This window comes from Magnolia sinica, chromosome 7 (assembly GCF_029962835.1).
Source record: "Magnolia sinica isolate HGM2019 chromosome 7, MsV1, whole genome shotgun sequence".
Lineage (NCBI taxonomy): Eukaryota > Viridiplantae > Streptophyta > Magnoliopsida > Magnoliales > Magnoliaceae > Magnolia > Magnolia sinica.
In genome coordinates, this window is record NC_080579.1 from 45167332 (window position 1) to 45188940 (window position 21609).

The following is a 21609-nucleotide window of genomic DNA, read 5'->3' on the forward strand; positions in this document are numbered from 1 at the left end:
CAAGCCAGGAGTGATCTAACTCCTTCCAAAGTTCCATGGACTTGAATCCGAAAGTCCATATCTATAAATGAAAGAGTTTGACAAGATTATAGCCACTTTATATTTTCCTAATGTGTCTGAGGACATGATCAAGCTGAAACTCTTTCCTTTCTCCTTAAAAGAAAAGGCTAAGACGTGGTTGTATTCACTACGTCCACAATCTATTGGCAAATGGAATGACATGATAAGGTAGTTCATAAAGAAATTCTTCCTATACCATAAAACGATACCATTGGAAAGTCGATCATGAACTTCGCTGAAAAGGAAGATGAAACATTCTTTCAATGTTGGGAGCGGTTCAAGGATCTTGTCAGATCATGCCCACAACACGGTTTTGAAATGTGGCGTATAACAAGTTTCTTCCATGAAGGACTGATATCTTCCATGTGCCAATTCGATGAGACAATGTGCAATCGGGAATTCACGAATAAAGATGTCAATGATGTGTTGGATTACTTTGACAAACTCGCTAAAACAGCACAATCATGGGACATCTCCCCAAGACCTAGCACCACTTCTAAACCTACTAAATCAAAAGAGAAGGGTGGGATATATTGTAACACCCCATACTTTTCTGTACTCGAGTGTTGCCATGAGGACTTAGCTTAGAATAAATGCAAACTCAATTTATCTGAACGCTCACATTTGCCATGAGGATCAAGCCATCTAACTATCTGTTTCAAAATGGACCTTCACATCAACTAAGAAGCCTATCTTTAAGAGTTCATTCTCCTTAAATAGATAGGATCTAACTTTACACCTTAGGCTAGAAGACGCGATTATGAGATCCACTGTTTATCAGCTTCATACTTGAATGGAGAACAATACACAACTAGAATGTGAGGGGCCACCTATTTTAGGATTTCAATCACTCTAATATACAAATCAAACTGTTCATTTTAATAACAGGACTTAGATCGTCCGATCCACCATCTATCGGGTCCATAACTGTAACACTTCGTACTTTTTAGTATTCAGGCATTACCACGAGGACATAATCTAGTATAAACAAAAACTTGATTCCTCTAAACATTCTCTTTCATTCTAAATTAAGTTCGACTAATAGAAGGAATCCTTGCCAATAAGTCGAGTCACCCATCTTTCAATTTCCAAGAATGGACCATCACCCATGCGAAGAACCTATTTCTAGGACCTGACCTCCTTGATAAGAGAATCTAACCATCCACTAGTAGCCTATAGTGTTGGATCAACAAGGAAAAAAAATATCAATCATCAACCTTAGAAACGAGCGTGAATGACGCATGACTAGGCTTTAAGGATTAGGTCTTAAATTCAGCCCTAAATCATTAGGTAGATGGTCCTTGGACCCCTAGAACCCTTTGGATAAGTAAGGATCCAATCCATAAGAAATATAAACCGTGGGATTGATGGAAACCTATGATTAAAGATCCAAATCATAAAGTATGGCCCACCTAAACCTTGGATCTACCTAATCTTTGGCCAGGGGTCCCATTTGGGCCCATAAAATTAGATGGACGGAGTAGATCCATCAATACATCCCTGTGGACCCCACCTTATAGGGTGCATGTGCACAGATGGTGCACACCCGCCGTGCACCGAACTAAGGAAAGCCAGTCAATCGGGTTTAACCTGATGGAAATGGCAAGAAAGCAGGGAGCTTTCTTCTCGCTTGAGCCAACTCAAACGGACAATGTCTGTTTGGCTCAAATCTAGCCCACCATTAGCCACTGATCAGAGGATCCAAATAGTCCATCTTGTAGAGGACCCGAAGGAGACCATTCTCTGCCAAATTTCACTCGTTGGATCATACAGACGTGCGCACAACGTCAGACACAAGTCGGGCTGCGTGCGGTTATTTTGCCAAAAATGGAAAGGCTCGCTTTTCCTTCCATGCTGGTGATCCGTGCACGCTTACAACTGGAAATCTCAACCCTCCATTAGTACAAATCTCAGCCATCCACCTTAGGGCATCCATAGCTACCATTTGGATCTTTTTATCGCTGCCGCAAGTTGAAACCGAACGCACTAAGCATAAACGATGGTCACCATCCCTTAGGTGGGTTCCATGGTGATCAAGGGATGAATCCACACCGTCCATGAGTAATGGATGGGGAGATTAGTCATCCACTAATGACTTGCCATTAACAGTGGAGTTGTCTTCCTCGCACGGTTGAAAAACCCATATCCTTGGGTCGATCTCTATCCTTCAATCACAGGCAATCATATAGTGGGCCATGTGACAGTCTAATTATAGCCATGGTAATAGGATTTGAGTTTAATGACTCAAACTCCTCAGTTGGATCAACAGGGATCCTGTAGCTCAACCTCTGGTTAGTAGGTTTAAATCTTCCAAAGAGGGATTAGTGTAGTTTATAAAAACTATCCTTTGGGTAGCCCTTGTCCACTTAAAGAAGAAAAAAGAGAAAAGAGAAGAAAGAGTAGAGAGAAGTTGAGGCCGCGACCTGATGTTGCACTCGCTAGTGCCACACCAGCTCGAGCTGCGGTTCGAGTTGGGGTTCCTCCCCTGTTCAAATAAAAATAAAAAAAAGGGAAGAAGAAGAAATTGGAGAGAAAGAGAGAGGGAGAGTGAGGACGCTGTCCTCCTTGTTGTTGTTGTTGCACCAAGTTGTTGGGAGTTGCCAGGTTGTGCAACAAGTCTGGTTTGAACCAGAGGGTTCGAAGGCCATTTTAGAAAGATGGAATGATGAAGAAAGAGGATGTTGTCCCCTTTTTTTCTCTTTCTTGCTATCCGCTGCTACATCAGACCATTGCCCGAGCATGGGCTGAGTTCAAGGCACCTTGGGTCCTCTTCGAAGAAGAAGGAAGATAAAAGAGAGGAGAGGGAGAGTTAGGTCAATCCCTCGAGCATTCAAACAGGAGAAGGAAGGGAGAAAGAAGAAGGAGAAGAAATGTGACAGAAGAAGAAGAGGGAGCGGGTTTGAGTTTGGCAACTCGACTCAATGCTGGGTCTTGGTGCCAGGTACTGCGTCAACTGACTTGCTATTAAGTCAGGGCAGGTTAAGGTAGGTCTGGTTTGGGTGGATTTGTCCAGGCCCATTACCAAGCACACCCAAAAGAAGAAGAAAAAAAGAGAGGGTGTGAAAGAAGTAGGGAGAGAGAGTTTGGGTTTGATGGCAATTGAGTTGACTCAGCTGAAACTAAGTCTAATCGAGTGGATTGTGTTTGGGCCTATTCCAAATATTGCTGGACATTCCAATAAATATAGAAGAAAAGCAGAAGAAAAGAAAGAAAGAAAGAAAGAAGAACAGAGAGAGAGGAAGCGAGTTTGGAGTCTGTGGCTACCAAGTTGACTCGGCTAAACCGAGTCTAGCCGAACTAAGTTGGACTTGGGCCTAGTTGGATCACCATCAAAGACAGAAGAGGAAGAGGAGAAAGAGAGATGGGGTATGCAGCTACCTCGACTCATTGGTTAACAAGCAGGGCTGGTTTGAGTTGATTTAGTTGGTGTTGAGTGGTGCTTGGACCCAAATTTGAGTTGGGTTGACTCGGTGGGATAGGTAAGTGGCATCTCCATATTTTAAGTTCTAAAGTCATGATAGTTGAAAGTATTTAATTCTAAATTTTATTTGAATATGTAGGAACCTTACACATCTCTTGAATTCATCATATTTAAACTCTAGGCAAAAATCAAGACAGCCCATGTAAGATCGAGCTGACCTCTTGCGATTTCAATTAAGTATGATTCAATCCTAAGAAGAATATACACCATCTGACAACGCGAACTAAATCATAAGGTGATGACTCACCCTTTGAGCTTCCCACTTAAATTCATTAATCTAATCATAGATGATGCCTTAATCCCTTCCATTTAGTTACTTGATTGAGTTACTTAACTTATTATGTGAACATGTGAATATGTTAATATGTTGCACACTTGATTCCCGTGTTAGATAATGAGAATATCTCTTTAATTTTGGTAAGCATAAATGATTGATGATAATATGCTATCTTTAGTTGTACACATGTTAATAAATTGTATGATTGTCATTCACGGTCATTTGATGGATTGAAGGGAACTTGTCATGGTCTTACTATCGTGCGGTCCTTATTTGCCTTATACAGCTTGGATCTCATGTTTGCCTTACACGGCTTAAATCGCATATTTGTCTTACACGACTTAGACTGCATATTTGTGTAACGCCATGAAAATCGAGGGTTGAGCAGACGCTCAACTCCCGAGTTCCAACACATCACTTATGCAACATAGATATTGATGATTAAATGTTGTCCGTATTTATGCATTAAACATGAGTGGGATTATACCAAATCAGTATATCATACTCTAGAGATGATTAAATTTAGCAAGTGGAAGATTGTGATAGATATATAAGGCATAGAAGTGGTTGTAAGTCCCTAGAGTATGAATGCATTACCAGGTTAAATAATTACATGTATAATTCTAAAATTTACAAAATGCTAAGGTGTAATGTTCAACTAGTCCGTATCCCTACGATCCCTACAACACAACTCTAGGTCTACATAGACCCGCCAGAGAGTGGCATATAGGAGAACTCCTCATCATCGTAGAAGGCCGACTCCAACTCGTAAGCCTTATCATCATCTAAAACAAAAACAAAGTCTAGTTGGTGTTTTAAAACAGCGTCCCAGAGTGGGAGTGAGTGATCAACTCAGTGGAGCTATAAGGGAAAGGTTAACATGTTATCAATTCAGTCAAGCAATACAACAAGTATTCCTAAGTACTTTGGTTAATGTAAGGATGATATGTATTAATGATGCGTGCCCTCACCTGCACTCCCTCTGCGACATCATATCACATTCGCGTATGCTAAACTCCCACCGTGCTCAACTCCCACACCAAAGGCACATGCAATGCGGTGCATGGTCATGTTAGCCAAGTTCTTAATTAGACATATTCATACAATAGATTCGGAAAGCTATGGCACCTCCCTTTATATCATTTACCCAAACGATAATCCTTATAGGGTCATCAATCCTAGTTAATCACATACGATAGGCAAGTTATAGGGCAACGTCACCCCTGAGTTAAAAGTAGTGGATAAGCAAATTCAGGTCGTTATGGGAGGCTTGTCACCTTGTCGTAGGCCTAGGTTATACTCAAGATCACTACGGAAAAGACTCGTCACCTTAACGTAGGCTGACAGCTCGAATACAGTGTCTCATACCACCGTATTCGGCTCACGAGTTTGGTTTGCTCACTAGACACTACGGGGAGGCTCGTCACCCCAGTGTAGGCCAACAGCTCGACCATGGTATCCCATACCACCATGCCTGGCTCATGAGTCTTAGCAAATCATGGTACCAAGGTTAAACGGGCTTTTCAATGGTAAGTGGTACCTTAGATTCAAACAATAACATCCATACATGGTAAACATATATTAGGTCAATCGGGTTACTTGACAAGCTCGACTGGTACAAGCGCACGTTGAATTAATCGACATGGAGCACAGACACACTCCTCGTGGCCTAACCACTGTCGATAATCACCGTACGACTCAAATCATCAAACGTATCCGTCGTGGCGAAACTAGTTCGGCCACTAATTGTAAACAATTACCGATTGCCTGGACTATGTATTAGTCTCAATCATACTCAAACACAATTGGAATTCATATGTGATAGTCCAAGCAGCATATGACAACCAATTTAAATATAAATCTCATTTGAGCATTTCAAAAAATACATAGTGCACATGTTGTCATATATACTCATTTCATCCATAAAGCACATAGTAGCGATATAGGTTACATGAAGGAAATTGTAACTATAGATAAGGTAATTGAGAATCCTATCTCAACACCCTCATTAAATACATTTCAACAAGCATTTTCTCATTCGGGCATTTTATCAAATACTTAGACTACACATATCAACATACATGTAATAAATTAGTTATAATGTATTTTATAGCAATTCCTTTCACAAAGGAGTTGCCACACATACAACAATAATGTATTCTCAATCAATAATCATGGCAAGCACAACTCTAAATTCCATATTCATACAAACATTTCAACAAACACATTGAATGCATTACTTTCAACATAGTTCATATATATGTATAATGCGCAGAAAACATCGCATCAAGTACATGTGACAACAATCAAGTCAGTCATAAATCATTGATTGACATTGAAAGCCTTGAGAACCATAACCTAAACGTTTATAGTCCGTACCTTTCGTCAGTACGTCGATTATGAACTCGACTCATACACCACGCCTTTGTTTGCGGCACAACAGCTACTTATAGCATGAAATAGGTTAGCTATTTCACTGATCTACCTATTTGGATACCTAAAATAGATTAGGGTTAGGATTCCTTATCAGAAAATGAAGTTTAAATCACCAGTATAGCGACATGGAAGAGGGGATTTAACACGTGGAGTGGTGAGAATGAATCTCAGCAACAAACTACAACTCTCTCTCACTTCTCCTCACCTTCTCCTTCTCTTTTTTCTCTTCTCTCTCCTAGGGTTTAGGAAATTCATATAGAATGAGAGAGGGGTGGGTTAAGGGTCTTATATAGGCCCCAAAGTGAAGTCAATGGCCCCAGGGCCATGGTATACTTAAGTTATAGCCAAAAGTCTTCTGTTTCGGGCCAATGGAGCTCATCTGGAGGTCCATTGCCTGCATACGATTGGGGGAAAGTTCCCTGACAATGGATCTATGTCAGGTTAAGATTTTGGTTTGATCGAATTTGTAGATCAATCGTGGAAGACCAGTTTCAGTTCAACGACCATAGTCACTCGATCGGGTCACAAGTGCACTGTTATGTGTAGGAAAATTACCCTGATCCAAGGGTGTAGTTGGGTCAGAATCTGACAGTTTGAAACCTTAAATTTTTTCTCCAAGCGAACGACCCAATTCACTTAAGTTTGAGTTCATTTTTTAAAGATATTCGTGTTTCTCACACACTTCGCTCCGGGCTCAAGTTGTGTATTTTTGGATACTATTTAAGCTTGATTCCTAAGTTGGTTGTCAAGCCCAGTAAGGCGGTCATAACCGTGTAGTTTCGCGATAATCGGACTTTCAAGTATGGTCCATGTTTGATATGGAATTTCAAGATGCTCTCGAGAGCAACTGGGTTTTGAGATTGATCCTAAGTTTTTAGGTAATGTTAGGTTTGCAATTCTAATGGTTTTGGGTCTTTATAAGTGTTATGATTTCCTACTCCTGTAGTTATCAAATTTTGTAGTACCAAAAACACAATCTATGTCTTGTGTAGCATGTTGATTTATATGTTTAAAACACTACATTACAATGCTTCAAGTTAAGAATGGTGATCTACTTCAAGAAATGTAAGGTCAAGTACTTTGTCCACTTTTGTAAGCTTTAATGTTCAGAGTTTTTAAAGCTACATCGAAAAGATGAGTGCTTATTCAAGACTCAAGATAATGTTCAACTCAAGATCAAGTACAACTCAAGAACGACAAATCCAAGCTTTAGAAGATCTCAAGTTCAAGCTACATCATGTAGAGATCTCAAAGATTCATAATCTTCAAAGGTCAACCATCATCTGAAGAAATGAAAATTCAATGTCCATACTTCACATTTAAGGTACGAATAACCTTAGTTTGACCTTAGGGTCGGTCATTTTGTATACATAAGTCAATTAAACATTTTATAAGTGTTTGGTTTGTTCTAAGACTAGTCCTGGACCTTGTTCAACTAGTCCTAGAACCGCCGCAACTAGTTCAAGAAATTCCAAGACCAATCCTAAGTTTGTTGCAAATTTTTAAAATTTTTTGGTTGAGCTACGACCAATCCTGGGCTCTATTCGACTGGTCGTGTGAACAGTATACGACTCGTCCTACGACCAGTCCAGGATCTTCGACTCAAACTATAGCGAACAAACCTGGTGCCTCACGACTAGTCGTAGGATGGTCACGACCAATCATGGAGGTGTCACGACCGGTCATGTAAGGCTTACGAGATCGTGCTCAAAATTTTAAAATGCAGTTCATCCTACGATCAGTCGTAATGTCCATAGGACCAGTCGTAGATGCAATTTCTGCAACTATAATAGAGTATGAATTTCAGAGTTTTTTATCAAATTCAAGTAAAATCAAAGCATCACTCTGAGAGATAAGTTTGTGTTCTTTTTACACAACATTGTGCATATTTAATATTCTTTTTTGTTAGCTTTTCTTATTTGATTTTGTTTCTGCATTCCAATCTAATTTAAAAGAGGAATTGGGATATTCCACTTCTTGGAATCAAAATCAAATAGAGCTAACCCAACTTGATTTAATTTAAAATCAATTAGAACTTAGAACCATTTCAAAGTGAGTATTGGACATTGAACTTCTATATTCGAACTTCTATTGGTTCTTCCGGGCTACTACAAAAGGAGAAATCCAGGTATTTTACATTATTGTAAATTTCCTTCTTTTAGTTTTACTTGAGATTAAGCCAGAAAAATCTCAATTTGTTGGTTATCTGAGGAGAGCTAGAAAACTCAGAGGTTAGGGTTTTTGAATTGTGTAAGCCCATTTGAAAGACACAATTGTGAAGGTTTTAGGTGAACCCATGAAACCTATTTTCATAGTGAACGCTAATATCCCCTATGTGGGGATATTAAGAGTGGAGAAGCAAGTTGTGTGGCTGCTGTTTAATAGTTGGTGAATACACAGGCGAACTACTATAATTCTTTGTGTCTTGTGATTTAAATGTTTGTTTAATTTCTACTTCTTTTATCATTCAAATTAGTGGGATGTATGTGTGGATGTGAATGTTGTAATATTTACATTTCAAGCATTGTGGGGAATGTTGTAAAAGTTTAGAATTTATTTCTTACTATTTCCTTTTAGTTTGAGTTTTTTATATTCAAATTGTTCTAGTAAGGTTGTCCTGCTATAAACCTTGCTTTTTTATGGTGCAAGGTTGTCCTTAGAATAACATTGGTATCAATTTCTCTATTGGAGGTTGCTTTACATTTCTGTATTGTAATTTGTTTAAAGTGCTATCTTTACTTTACTCATTTACATTTCGCTGTTAAAGTTTTAATTTGGCATAGTCCTATTCACCCCCCCTCTAGGATAGCTAGGCCTTTTCAAGTGGTATCAGAGCATAATGGCTTGTTTTAATTGTTATATTTTTGGATTTATTTCTTGAGTTAATCGATTTAAGCTATTTATAAGATGTTAAATTTTGATAGCCTTTCAGTCACTAGCCTCCACCATTTGATGGCTCCAATTATGCCTATTGGAAAGCCAGGATGGGGATTTTCCTTAAATCCATGGATGAGGGCATGTGGCAAGCCACAGTGACTGAATGGACCCCTCCTACCATTGAAGTAACTGGTATCGATGGATCCAAATCAATGAAAGTCTCACCTTATTTTTCTTGGACCACACTTCAAAAAAGTGAGAGTAGTGCCAATGTAAAAGCACTAAATGCAATCACTTGCGCACTATCACTGGATGAATTCAAAAGAATTATATCCTGTGATACTGCAAAGCAAGCTTGGGATCTTTTAGAGATGATACACGAGGGAACATCAATTGTCAAGAAATCTAAAGTCCAACTCCTCATAACCAATTTTGAGGAAATACATATAGAGGAAAATGAAATGTTCATGGACTTTTATACAAGATTAAATGACATTGTGAACTCTATCTGGGGTCTTGGCTATAAAATCCCAGAAAGTAAAGTCTGCGCTCACTACCTGAACGGTTCGACTCAAAGGTTTCCGCGATCCAGGAACTTTGTGATACGGACAATATGAGGGTAGAAGAACTAGTTGGGTCTTTACAAACTTATGAGTTAAATTTTAAAGCTCCTAAAGGTAAATTTATTGCCTTTAAATCTTCTAAATGTATTTCTCAAGGAAATTCTAATTTTGAAAATTCTGAAGATGATATGGCCCTTTTAGCGAAAAAGTTTTACAAGATTTTCAAAAGTAAAAAGAGGGTTAATTTTCAAAAATCAAATGATAAGAAAGACCTAAATCTAAATCCAAAACTTGAAAATCTTTAAAAGATAGTGGATGTTACAATTGCCAAGAATATGGGCATTTAGCAAACAAGTGTCCTAAAAGGACAAACCTAAAAAGAAAGGAATGTTGGCTACTTGAGATGAATCTTCTGACATTGAAGCCTCTTCTGAATCAGAAGATTCTGAAACCGAGTCGGACAATGAAGTTAAAGCCCTTATAACTCTAGCCAAGTTCACCTTTTCAGATCATGATGATTCAACTAGTGAAGAAAATCTGAATAGTGATCATGAAAATGAAGAAGATCTTCAAGATGCTTACAATGCCTTATACAAGGAAAGTTGTATAATTGCCGTAAAACTAAAACTTCAAGAAGAAAAGTTTTTAAAACTTAAAGAAAATTTTAATTCATTTGTTTTAGAAAAATTCCATATATCAGAATGTTTTAAAAAATCAAAATGTGATTTAGATTTCAAAACTTCCTTGATTGAAAATCTAAAATCTGAAAATGAAAAACTTAAACTTGAAATCTCTTTACTTTTGAGTTTAAAGGATACATGGAGGTATGCCCAAGGTGATCTAAAATTAGAAAAACTTTTGTCTAGATCAAGAAAATGTGGCGACCAATCCGGTTTGGGATATGATAAAAGTGTTCCTCCTAAATAGAAGAATACTTTTCTTAAGTTTGTAAAAGAAGAGTTCTCAAACTTAAAAGAGAAAAGTTCAAATCAAAAGTTTTTAAAAATACTAAAACTTTTCAATCTTTCAAACCTAAAAGTAATCATATCAGCTATAAAAATCAGAATGAAAACCCTTTGGCTGAAAAAAATAGTTGATTTACTTAAGGAGCTCTTAAAATCCAACTCAGTGGGTCATTTTTACAATAACTACAAACATAAGAAGACCAACTATACTCCTAAACCCAAAACAGTTATGAAATGGGTTCCTAAGGTTACTTGTTTGGTTGCCCACATGGCTTTCAAAGCTTCAAGCCATTCAAAGTGGTACCTAGACAGTGGATGCTCCAGGCACATGATTGGTGACAAAGGTCTGTTCACCACTCTTAAAGACATGACTGATGGTTCAGTCACATTTGGTGATGGTAGCAACTGCAAGATTATTGGCTAAGGTACGGTTCAACTTTCTAACCTCCCCTTATTTGAGAATGTTCTGTACGTTGAAGGTTTAAAACATAACTTGTTAAGCATTTCTCAAATATTCGATAAAAATTATAATGTTAAATTTTCTAACCTAGGGTGTGAAATTTTAAACAAAAATGGTTCAGTAATATTAACTGGTCGTAGAACTTCTGAAAAGTGCTACATCGTAAGTGATTCTAGTTCATCTATTCAATCGTGTTACATGGTCCATACCGATGAGACTGAATTATGGCATAAACGCCTTGGACATGTACACTATCGCAATCTGTATAGATTGAGCAAAAGAGAAGTAATAAGAGATCTACCTAAACTACAAAAAGTAGACAAGATATGTGGCGAATACCAGATTGGCAAGCAAACTAGGAGCACTCACAAAAAAGTGAAATCCAATGTCACATCAAAACCACTCAAGCTTCTCCATATGGATCTTATAGGACCAACTAGGACGGAGAGTCGAGGTGGCAAAAAATATATACTGGTAGTCGTGGATGATTATACTAGATTCACTTGGGTAGTCTTCCTAAGGAATAAATCAGAAACCTTTGATGAAGTAAAAAGGATTCTCAAATGGATCCAAACTGAAAAAGGTTCTCAAGTTAGTAAGATCTGTAATGATCATGGATCAGAATTCAAAAATAGTAGTTTTGAGAAATTCTGTTGCGATCAGGAAATATCACATGAATTCTCTGCACCTAAAATACCACAACAAAATGAAATTATTGAAAGAAAAAATAAAGTGCTTCAAGAAATGACAAATGTAATGTTGAATAGTATGAAGCTCCCTAAAAATCTTTGGACTGAAGCTATAAATACTGCATGTTATACAATCAACCAGGTTTATACAAGTAAAACTTATAATAAAACTGCTTATGAACTATGGTTCGATAAGAAGCCTACTGTCAAATACTTTCGAGTTTTTAGTAGCAAGTGCTATATTTTACGTGACTGTGAAAATTTGGGTAAGTTTGACACTAAAAGTGATGAAGGTATCTTTTTAGGATATTTTATGAACAGTCGTGCATATCGAGTACTGAATAAGATGACTGGTGTTATTCAAGAATCCATTAATGTCATCATTGACGATCACTTAATTACACCTGCCTCAAGTTCAGATAGTGATGAAGTTCTTTTAATTGACAAACCAGATACTTCATCAAATCAATCTAACTCTGATCTGAGGACTGTTAAAGATCATCCAACCACTCAAATTCTTGGAAATCCTCACACTAGTGTGCGTACTCGTAGACAAGTAGAAGATATATGTAATTACATGTGTTATACATCCCAGATAGAACCGGCTAATGTAAAAGAAGCACTTACTGATGAAAACTGGATAGTAGTGATGCAAGAAGAGCTTAACCAATTTGTGAGAAATGATGTTTGGTATCTTGTTCCTAGACATAAAGATAAACATATTATCGAAACTAAGTGGATTTTCAAAAATAAGTCTGATGAACTTGGTAATATAATTCGAAATAAGGCTAGACTGGTTGTACAAGGGTACACTCAAATTGAAGGCATCAATTAGGATGAAACCTTCACCACAGTAACTCGTCTTGAATCAATCAGACTATTCATATCCATTGCTTGCTTTAGAAAATTTAAAATTTATCAAATGAATGTAAAGAGTGTCTTCTTAAATGGCGATCTGCATGAAGAAGTTTATGTTGAACAACCAATGAGTTTTGAAGACCCTAAGAATGCTGATCATGTCTATCGCCTAAAAAAGGCTCTCTACGGTTTTAAACAAGCTCCTAGGGCATGGTATGAAAAATTGATAAAGTTTTTACTAAGTCATAATTTTCAAATGGGAAGTGTTGATAAGACTCTTTTTGTTAAGAAACATAACAATGAAATCTTAATGGTGCAGATCTATGTTGATGATATTATTTATGGATCTACCTGTACTAACATGACTTGAGTTTGCAGATTTAATGAAATCTAAGTTCGAAATGAGCATGGTTCAGGAATTGAATTATTTCCTAGGGTTGTAAGTAAAATAATAACCTGATGGTATTTTCATTTCTCAAACCAAATATGCTCTGAACTTGATTAAAAAGTTCGAATTTGAGAATGGTAAAAATTTTGATACTCCTATGAGTACAACATTAAGGCTCTCAAAAGATTCTATAAGTAAAAATGTGGATCCTAAATTATATCATAGTATGATTGGTAGTTTAGTTTATTTAATTGCAAGTAGACCTGATATTGCTTTTAGTGTTGGTATTTGCGATAAATATCAATCTGACCCTAAAGAGTCATATCTAACTGCTATTAAGCAGATTATTCGATATGTCACAAGTACTATTAATTTAGGTCTCTATTATCCATATTATACTAGTGTTCAGTTGGCTGGGTACACTGATGCTGATTGGACTGGTAATATCGATGATAAGAAATCTACCAGTGGTGGTTGTTTCTATATCAGAAATTGTTTAGTTTCTTGGTTTAGCAAGAAGTAAAGTTCTGTATCACTCTCAACTATTGAGGCTGAATACATCGCAGCTAGAAATGCATGTACTCAGCTTGTATGGATGAATAGAATGTTAAGCGATTACAGAATTGCACAGGATTCAATGGTTTTATATTGTGATAATTCCAGTGTAATAATTTTTTCTAAAAATCCAACTCAGCATTCATGTACCAAGCACATTGACATTAGGTATCATTACATTCATGAATTAGTGGAAGAAAAAAAATATCTTTAGAATATATTCCTACTGAGAATCAACTTACTAACATTTTTACTAAGCTGCTTGACAAAAGTAGGTTTAATAAATGGAAATTTGATCTTTGTATGTGCAATCTAAATTAAATATTCATGCATATTTGTATCATTCTTTGTGTGTGTGTGTGTATATATATATATATATATTTGATACTTTATTGGTTTAAATTTCAAATTTGTATGAAAAATGCATGTTTTTGATAGTACATGACCAGTCGGGGACGTGCTCGACCAGTCGTGGCGTGACCGGTCGAGAATGACCCACGACCAGTCGTGTAGCGCGCTGGCCCTTTTAAAATTTAGGAAAAACCTCATCTTCCTTATTTCCTATTTCCTCTCCAACGAGCCGACGCCCGACTGGTCATACCCACCTTCCTAGATCTTCAAGGTTAGTACGTCATTTGCATTTTTCTTGTAGATTCTAGTTAATATTACTTCATTTTCACTCTTGGAGTAATTTATTTTGTGATTCATTGCAATTTTAGAGTTTTCGTTTGAAAAATCTGTTCTAGTCAAACCTCACTCTACATCTTTTGTAATCTCTTGATTCTTTGTACTGTTAGTTGCAAATGGATGCTAGAGGTAAAAAGAAAACTTTTCGTGGTCCATCATCTTCTAGATCAACTCCTATCTCTCGGTGCCATCTTCGGTCACCCGAAGATGATCCCTCACATGTACGGGATTTACGAATGTATAATGTCATTGTTGAATGACTTGTTGATCTTGACCACATTGCTCCTTTCGGTATCCTTTCTCTTCTCCAAGCTGTAGGATGGGCTAACCTCTTACATTAGGGTGGGCCTGCATACCAATCCATTGCTCAATCCATGTTTGCATGCATTTTTGACTTTTCGACTGAGAATTTAACTTTTAAAATTGATGCTAGAGAAGGTCCATTTGAAATAGACCGTCATTTGATTTCGGGTCTAATGGACATACCAGTTAATGATGACGATATTCCTATTCATATTCTAGTTGAGAAACCCTTAGAATTAGAAAAATGCATGCTCACTAGAGTACTATGCAATATGGATGTGCAGTGGACTCATAAAGGGAATGCGCTCCCCTCAAAGTACTTGTTACACAGATGAAGGGTTCTTCACAGAATCTTTATTTTAAATCTATATTCATGTTCTGGTAATAAAATAGAACTGACTTCCTTTATGGTACGGGTTTTGCATTCTGTTATCACTGGTGTAATTGTCAGTCTGCCTTTTTTAATATGTCATTCTATCATTCAGTTTCATCTCCATCCAGGACAGTGATATTCTATTTGCCTATCTTATGACTATGTTAGCTACTCACATGCTAGTTGATATGCCTATTGGAGAGGCTCCTATACATCATCCTATTTTCAACAACTCTAAAATAAACAAGATGAAATTGGAATTGTCTCCTGGCGAAGTGGATGTTGGTGGTGGTGAAACTGAAGCAGGGAATGCAGATGAGGCTGGTGACCTTCCTTCTGATGATATTAATATGGATGACATCTTTGATGAAATTGAATTAGACTCTACTAATGATCTTGACTACAAGCCATCTGATTTTGATGCTTGTCTTCGTGCACTTGAGGAAAAGGTAGAGAACATGAATGTTGCCCATGATTTACAATTTAAATATATGCGCAAGTATCTTAAGCACTTAAACAAGGGCCTCCATCAACTTGATCCTACCATACTTGTTCCTTCTTCAGGATCTGATTAGATGTTTTTATCCTATGGTCTGTAATAACTCCTATACTACTTTGGTTTCTTTCAGTGTGCTAGACTTACTTTGGATTATATTGGTTTATGCTATGTACACTTTGAATTTGCTTTTATATCTTTTACCTATTTAACTCCTTTTTTATTCTCTTATTAGTCTTCCTCTTCTATTTATTCTTTGCTTCCTTTGTCATATTGTGACAAGAAGGGGGAGTATATTAAGTTGGATTGAATACTTATGGATATGGATTGAGGGGGAGTAGAGTAGCATATATTATTATTATTTTTGGATATATGTGTGCTACTGAGGGAGAGTAAGTAAGGTGGACTTTGAATTTGTGCTAGTTAATAATAACTGGTGCATGATTCTTTAACGAGGCTGTAACTGGTTCTCTTATATATGACTGATGCATGATTCTTTATTGAGTATGTTGTGCTTCTCTTATTTTGATTGGAGTGTGTTTTGTCACAAATTTGACAAAGGGGGAGAATGTAAGTGCTATGGTTTCCTACTCCTTTAGTTGTCAAAATTTGTGGTACCAAAACACAATCTGTGTCCTGTGTAGCATGTTGATTTATATGTTCAAGACACTGCATCACAATGCTTCAAGTTAAGAACGATGATCTACTTAAAGAAATGCAAGGTCAAGTACTTTGTCCACTTCTGTAAGCTTCAATGTTCAGAGTTTTTAAAGCTACGTCGAAAAGATATGTGCTTGTTCAAGACTCAAGATAATGTTCAACTCAAGATCAAGTACAACTCAAGAACAAGAAATCCAAGCTTTAGAAGATCTCAAGTTCAAGTTACATCATGTAGAATCTCAAAGCTTCATAATCTTCAAAGGTCAACCATCATCTGAAGAAATGAAGATTCAATGTCCATACTTCATATTCAAGGTATGAATGACCTTAGATTGACCTTAGCGTAGGTCATTTTATATACATAAGTTAATTGAATCATTTTATAAGTGTTTGGTCTGTTCTAAGACTAGTCCTGGACCATGTTCGACTAGTCCTAGAACTGGCATAACCAGTCCAAGAAATTTCAAGACCAGTCCTAAGTTTGTTGCAAAATTTTGAAATTTTTTGGTTGAGCTACGACCAGTCTTGGACTCTATTCAACTAGTCATGTGAACAGTGCATGACTCATCCTACGACCAGTCCAGGATCTTCATCTCAAACTACAACGAACAAACCTGGTGCCCCATGGCCAGTCGTAGGATGATCACGACCAGTTGTGGAGGTATCACTACCGGTCGTGTAAGGCCTACGTCTAGTCATGGAACGGTTTTATCCGATCGCGCTCAAAATTTCAAAATGCAGTTCGTCCTACGACTAGTCGTAGTGTCCACAGGACCAGTCGTAAATGCAATTTCTGCAACTATAAAAAGAGCACGAATTTCAGAGTTTTATATCGAATTCAAGTAAAATCAAAGCATCACTTTGAGAGATAAGTTTGTGTTCTTTTTAAGCAACATTGTGCATATTTAATATTCTCTTTTGTTAGCTTTTCTTATTTGATTTTGTTTCTACATTCCAATCTAATTTAAAAGAGGAATTGGGATATTCCACTTCATGGAATCAAAATTAAATAGAGCTAGCCCAACTTGATTTAATTTAAAATCAATTAGAACTTAGAACTATTTCAAAGTGAGTATTGGACATTGAACTTCTATATTCGAACTTCTATTGGTTCTTCCGGGCTGCTACAAAAGGAGAAATCCAGGTATTTTACATTATTGTAAATTTCCTTCATTTTGTTTTATTTGAGATTAAGCCAGAAAAATCTCAATTTGTTGGTTATCTGAGGAGAGCCAGAAAACTCAGAAGTTGGGGTTTTTGAATTGTGTAACCCCATTTGAAAGACACAATTGTGAAGGTTTTAGGTGAAGCTGAGAAACCTATTTTCATAGTGAACGCTAATATCCCCTGTGTGAGGATATTAGGATTGGAGTAGCAAGTTGTGTGGCTGTTGTTTAACAATTGGTGAACACACAGGCGAACCACTATAATTCTTTGTGTCTTGTGATTTGAATGTTTGTTTAATTTCTTTTTCTTTTATCATTTAAATTTGTGGGATGTATGTGTGGATGTGAATGGTGTAATATTTACATTTCATGCATTGGGGTGAATGTTGTAATAGTTTAGAATTTATTTCTTTTTATTTCCTTTATTTCCTTTTAATTTGAGTTTTTGATATTCAAATTGTTCTAGTAAGGTTGTCCTGCCATAAACCCTTAGTTTTTATGGTGCAAGGTTGTCCTTAGAATAACATTGGTATCAATGACTCTATTTGAGGTTGTTTTGCATTTCTGTATTGTGATTTGTTTAAACTGGTATCTTTACTTTATTTATTTATATTCTGCTGTTAAAGTTTTAATTTGGCATAGTCCTATTCACCCCCCTCTAGGAAATATAGCTAGGCCTTTTCAGTCTTACAAATCGTATAAAAAATGGTTTGAGCTAATTCCATTGATTATTTAGTTTAGTACTTAATTAATTTTCATCTAATTTCTATAAAATTCGATCCTTTATTAATTTTTGCCTGAGGTGGTTATCGGATCTTTGTGCGGATTTTTTCGAGACATTACAATCTACCCCTCTTAAAGAAAAATTTCATCCTCGAAATTAGTACCTTTTCATGCTCCTCGAGAATCTGAGGGTAGTTCTTGCGGTCCTCGACTTCTGTTTCCCAAGTAGCCTCTTCCTTAGTGTGATGTGTCCACAGCACCTTCACAATCGAGATAACCTTACTGCACAGTACCTGTTCCTCCCTATTTAGGATATCTGTCGGCCGTAGTACATAAGTGGCATCTTCACTCAACTGTACCTGCTCCCATTTGATAATGTGGGAAGGGTCAGGAATGTATTTCTTTAGCATCGATATGTGAAATACGTTGTGCGCGCCGGCAAGTGGCGTGGGCAAAGTAAGGTGGTACGCTCCACACCCACTTGGTCTAGTATCTGGAATGGGCTAATAAATTGAGGCGTGAGTTTCCCCTTCTTGCCAAATCGAAGGACTCCCTTAATTGGGGAAACCTTCAGGAATACATGGTCCCCAACCTCAAACTCTAGCGGTCGCCGCCTCATATTGATGTAACTCTTCTGTCTACTCTGTGCTGCTAGAAGTCGATGCTTGATAATGTTGATCTTCTCTGTGGTTGCCTGTACTAACTCTAGGCCAATCAAACTTTTCTCGCTAACCTCTGCCCATCAACGTGGTACTCTACACGGACGCCTATACAGTGTTTCATTGGGAGCCATGCCAATGCTTGCTTGAAAGCTACTGTTATAAGTAAACTCAGCATAAGGAAGACAATCATCCCAACTATCCTTGAAATCAAGCACACAAGCTCGCAGCATGTCTTCCAACACCTGATTCACCCATTCCATCTGCCCATCCATCTGTGGGTCGAACGTGGTACTAAACTTTAGTTTCACACCCATTGCTTCCTGGATACGAGTCCAGAAGATAGATGTGTCTCGGTCTGATACGATCTCCATAGGAACTCCATGCAGACATACTATTTCCTTGATGTACAGCTTGACCAAATCGTCTGCTGAGTTTGAGACCTTAATCGGGAGAAAATGAGCCGATTTCATCAACTGGTTCACAATCACCCAAATGGAGTCATGTCCCTTCCCACCAGTACGAACACTTCATATCTCGATACATCTTCGTACTACTAGGATGCATCACCATCTTTGAATTATGAGTAGCTTCGAGAACTTCCCTTCTCAAGTCATGAAGGTTTGAGATGCATAGGCAGCCACGATAACGTAAACCCCCATCCGTACCAACTCTCCACTTGGAGTCTTCATCATCATTAGCTCTCTTTCTCAACTTAAAGAACCCTTCATCTTCCCCCTGAGCCACTATGATTTGGTCATTGATAAGTGGCTGTACACGAATATGTGCGACACTCTCGAACAATTCCTCTACCGTAAGTTTCTTGTCAAAGTCTCATACAAACTCTACCATGTTCCACTCATCTATCATTAGCGGAGTTGCAAATGCTATCGTCTTCTTACAGCTCAACGCATCTGCCACAAGGTTAGCCTTGTCGAGATGGTAGGAAACCTCAAACTTAAAGTCCTTCAAGGTTTCCGTCTACCGTTGCTACCTCATATTCAAGTCTCTTTGTGTGAATATGTATCTGAGGCTCTTGTGGTCGCAAAAGAGCTCAAACTCCTCCCCATAGAGGTAATGTCTCTAGAGCTTTAATGTAAAGATGACGGCCGCTAACTCTAGGTTGTGAGTAGGGTAGTTTTCCTCGTGTTTCCTCAACTGTCGCGATGCATAGGCAATAACCGTGTCCTTCTGCATCAGAACACAGCCTAAACCAACATGAGAACATCAGTGTATATCGTATATTTGGCCCCTTGCTCTGGCAATACTAGCACGGGTGTGGATGTCAACTTGTCCTTCAATTCGTGAAAGGTTGCTTCTGCCTTCTCATTCCAAGCAAACTTGAGGTCTTTTCGACTGAACTGAGACAACGGTCTAGCTATCTTGGTAAAGTCCTTGATGAATCGACGATAGTAACCTGCCAGGCCAAGGAAACTCCTTACTTCAGTAACCGAACCAGGCTGCTCCCAGTCCTGAACTGCAGTCACCTTAGCAAGGTCCACAACTATGCCTTCCTTGGACACCACATGTCCCGGGAACTTGACTTCCTTTTTCCAAAAGTCACATTTCTTGTACTGGGCAAACAACTGGTTCTTCCTGAACCTATCAAAAACTACTCGCAGGTGCTCCTCGTGATCTTCCTGACTCATGGAGTATATCAGGTTGTCATCTATAAATACGATGATGAATTGGTACAGATACAGTCGAAACACCCGGTTAATCAGATCTATGAACATGGCTAGTGCGTTTGTGAGTCCAAACGACATCACAAGGAACTCGTAGTGCCCAAAGCTAGTTTTGAATGCTGTCTTCTGAACCTCTTCATCCCTAATGCGCAACTGATGATACCCTGACTGTAAGTCTATCTTTGAAAAATAATGTGCCCCTTTCAACTGATTGAACAGGTCATCTATCTTGGGAAAAGGATACTTGCACTTCACCATCACTTGGTTCAATCTGCAATAATCAATATACAATCGCAACGATCCATCTTTCTTCTTTACAAATAGCACGGGTGCTCCAAATGAGATATGCTAGGCCATATGAAACCTGAATCTAACAGGTCATCAATCTATCTCCTCAATTCCTCCATTACACATAGAGGTATGCGATACGTGGGCAAGGAAATCGGTGTCGCACCAGGCATAAGGTCGATAGTAAAGTCGATATCGCGCCGGGGAGGTAATCCAGGTATCGTATTAAACACTTCCCAGAAGTCCTGGACCACGGGCATGTTTCCAAGTGTCGGACCATTATGATCTTTCAATAGGGCAGAATAACAAAGGACTTGGAAGGGGCAACTAACCTGAACGGGGAATGTGAATGTCGTGTTTTCGGGTCCGCGTGCTATCACCAGTTAGGTCTCGTAGCCTATCTCGGCCCACATTTCAGTAAGCCAATCCATGCCAAGGATGACGTCGTAATGGTATATCGTGGGGACAATCAGGTCAATGCATATCGTCCTGCTCCCTAAATCTATCAAGTAACCATCACACAACTTAGTGGCATCTATAAAAGTTTCTGATGCTACGATAACTCTCACCCCAACAATAGGAGTCGTATTCAGCCCTAAGCACTTGACCGTAGAACATGATATCATCGAAATAGTGGACCTAGTGTCCACTAATAGGAATACGAGTGTACCTCAGATGTGGGCAGTGACCTCGAAGGCTAAAGGCACTGTAGCTGCTGACTCAGACCCTTCAGCTGTAAGCGCATGTACTCGCGCCTACTGAGAACAGTTCTGCTGCAGTGCCACAGGTCATTGAGGTGGCCTAAATTAAGGTGTGGGTGGCCTCTAAGAAGGTTGTGCAGGCGGTGCTGATCATAGAAGTGGAGCCGAGATAGCTGGTGGCATCTGATGATTAATCTTCTAAGGGGGCATGAAGCCATTGTCCCTCATCTGGGTAAAGTAGTAAGTGTCAGAATGGCCT

General features: G+C 38.2%; 1 non-coding gene across 1 annotated transcript; it reads right to left on the reverse strand.

Annotated features, from left to right (window-relative positions):
• Window positions 1-267: 267 nt before the first annotated feature.
• On the reverse strand, window positions 268-374 carry LOC131252375 (small nucleolar RNA R71). Its single transcript, XR_009174399.1, has one exon. It is a non-coding gene; the product is annotated as a small nucleolar RNA R71 (small nucleolar RNA).
• Window positions 375-21609: the final 21235 nt, after the last annotated feature.